A 2,646-nucleotide genomic window follows, 5' to 3' on the forward strand; every position below is an offset into this window, starting at 1 on the left:
CATACCCAGGCCCAATAAACTCTTTTAACTGCTGAGCCATCTCTTAAGTTCCCCAGATTTTCTGGCTTATTGTGGAGAGCTTAGGAAGAGGACTTGTGGAGATGTGGGAAGTGGGACCAGTGAACCAGAGAATACATGTCACCAGAGAGGAATCTGGAGATCCTCTCCATTTTAAATCTTTCCCATTGCTTCTACCAGTTTATAAATGAATTAATCAGTCAATCTAACTAATTAGAGGCAGCGTCTCACTATGCAGCCCAAGATGGAGTCAAACTCATGATCCTCCTTCCTCAGCATTACAGGTACTATAATTACATACCTAGCTGTTTTCCCCATCTTAAAGAGAAAGAATGCAATTGCATGAATTGACTTGTCAAAAGTCATCTAGCTAGTATGAGGTAGAGCTGGGACAATGTTTATTAAATGATGCAAAAAGATGCTAATGCGACCAGGTATGGTGGTGCATGCTTGTAATCCCTGCACTTGGAAGCTGAAGTGGGAAGGTCTTGAGTTCAAAGCCAGTCTGAACCACATGAAAAGACTCTGTCCCAACAACAGCAACAACCTGCAGAGCCACAGTAACATGGCATTCACATCGAAATGGACTCACAGACAAACAGAATAAAACAGAGAACTCAGGAAGAAACCTATATGCCCACACACACCCATCTGCTGGAGAACAAAATGCCCTCTTTAACAAACAGTGCTGGAAAGATGGGCACCCACGTGTAGAAGACTGAAATTAGAACCCTACCTCTCGCTCTTACAAAAACCCAATTCAAATGGATGAAAAATATTAATGAAAGTCTGGAAGTTTTGACTACTGGAGTGAACACAGGGGAAGAGGGCAGGGTGGCACACACCTGTAATTTCAGCATTTGAGGTAGAAGTATGAGAATCAGGAGTTGAAGGCTGCTTTCTGCTGTACAGCAAGTCTGGGGTCAGCCTGGGTTACATAGGGCCCGATCTTTCATCTCTCAAGAGCGCCAATGGTTTTCCTGTAGAGAAAGCAGGGTCTTTAGACCATAAAAGCATTGCTGTAAGGGGCGTGATGAGGAGAGCGGATCCCTCTAGGTTTCTGTTTCTCAGAGGGGAACAACAACCAGCTCTTGGGAATTTTGTAAAGCTTCACAAATTGTTTTCAGAAAAAAAAACACAGTCCTAATTATCCTGTAATGGTTATTGATCTGTTTAAAGTTTAAGCTATTAGAGGAACACAGTGTCTTAACACTACAATCCTACCATCCCTCCAATTTGTTAGCTAAGTCCCAACTAAAGCCTGGCGTTCCCGGCAGGACCAGCGTTTCAGCACCGAGGACAGCGACATCCGTGTCCACTACTGGGCTTGGTGCCGCACCCTCCAAAGTAAACCTGCGATGTGTCCTGGGGTTTTTCACCTCAAAGCACAGCCACAACGCCTTCCTGTGGATCCCCCGAAGAGCCCCCATTAGAGGATTTTGATTGGCTACTGAAGCCCATAATCTAGCTGTATCACCCTAGACGGTACTGTGTACTCCAGAGGGTGATGCTGCAGGGGAAGCTGTGGGCTTAATAAGGACTGGGAAGTCGGGAGGAGGCTGGACAGAGGGAAGATTCCTGCAGCCTCTAAGCTTTCCCAGGTTTGTCTTGCTAGCCTGCTTTCTACGCTCAACATCTTTATTATGAACCAACCTCAGGGCTCAGGGTTTGGGATATAAGGCACTTCCGTTTGCCACACCCACCCAGGTTGCTGGGCGCACAGCACCCACCCACTGAGGAGACATTTATTAGAGGAAAGCAAACATTTAACCAAGAAAAAAAAAACCAAACTCTTAATTGAAGGCCTCCAGGGTTGTTTGCAGAGGCAGATGGGAGGAGATCTAATGAAACCACCTCACACAGTCCTTGGTGCGCACCTCACAGATAAAGCCTCATTGCCAGGCAACAGAGTTTTCCATTCAGAGGCCTGATAAGAGACTTGGTGAGGCTGTGTGTTTGAAAAATATGATTTTGTAAGCAGGGCCCAGAGAGTGCTGATTCTGCCCAATGCCAGAGTCTGCCACCAGATAAGCAGCTGCCACGTTCCCTGGGGTATTGGCAGGGTTGTTCCTCCCAGGACCTCTGACAGGGCCTGTCAGCACGAAGACACCCTGAGCCACAGTCAGGGAGAGGTCCAGCATTACCTAGGCTCAGGGGCTGCTCAAAGGACTTCACTGGTCACCAAGGGCAGCTGGCCCGATGAGGGTGGAAGGGTTTCAGGGCTGCAGAAATTGGCTATATCCATGTAATACCACGGCCCCTGATGCCTTCTGCTGCCACTCTTCTGATGACTTCCTTTCCCTCAGACTAAAAACCAATGTCCATTTCCACAGGACCCTCACTCAGCACCATCTCCCCTCTGGCACCCGCTGCTAGGCTTGCTCCCTTCTGGTTACATTGGCTTTGTTTTTCTCTGCCTCACCCCTTCTGGCTATAGGGCTACCCCTGGGCTTTCGTACAAGCTGCCCATTTTCCCTAGAATGTTTTCCACCTGTTATATATACATCTCTCTCTCTCAATTCCTCCCAGTCCTCATTCAAGCTGCCACCATCAGGAAGCCTGCCCTCTCACTGCCTGTTACTCCAAGGCTCCTTACCCTACTCAGAGGGTCCTCGCCCTACTCAGAGG

The sequence above is a fragment of the Microtus ochrogaster genome, chromosome 1 (assembly GCF_000317375.1).
Source record: "Microtus ochrogaster isolate Prairie Vole_2 chromosome 1, MicOch1.0, whole genome shotgun sequence".
Lineage (NCBI taxonomy): Eukaryota > Metazoa > Chordata > Mammalia > Rodentia > Cricetidae > Microtus > Microtus ochrogaster.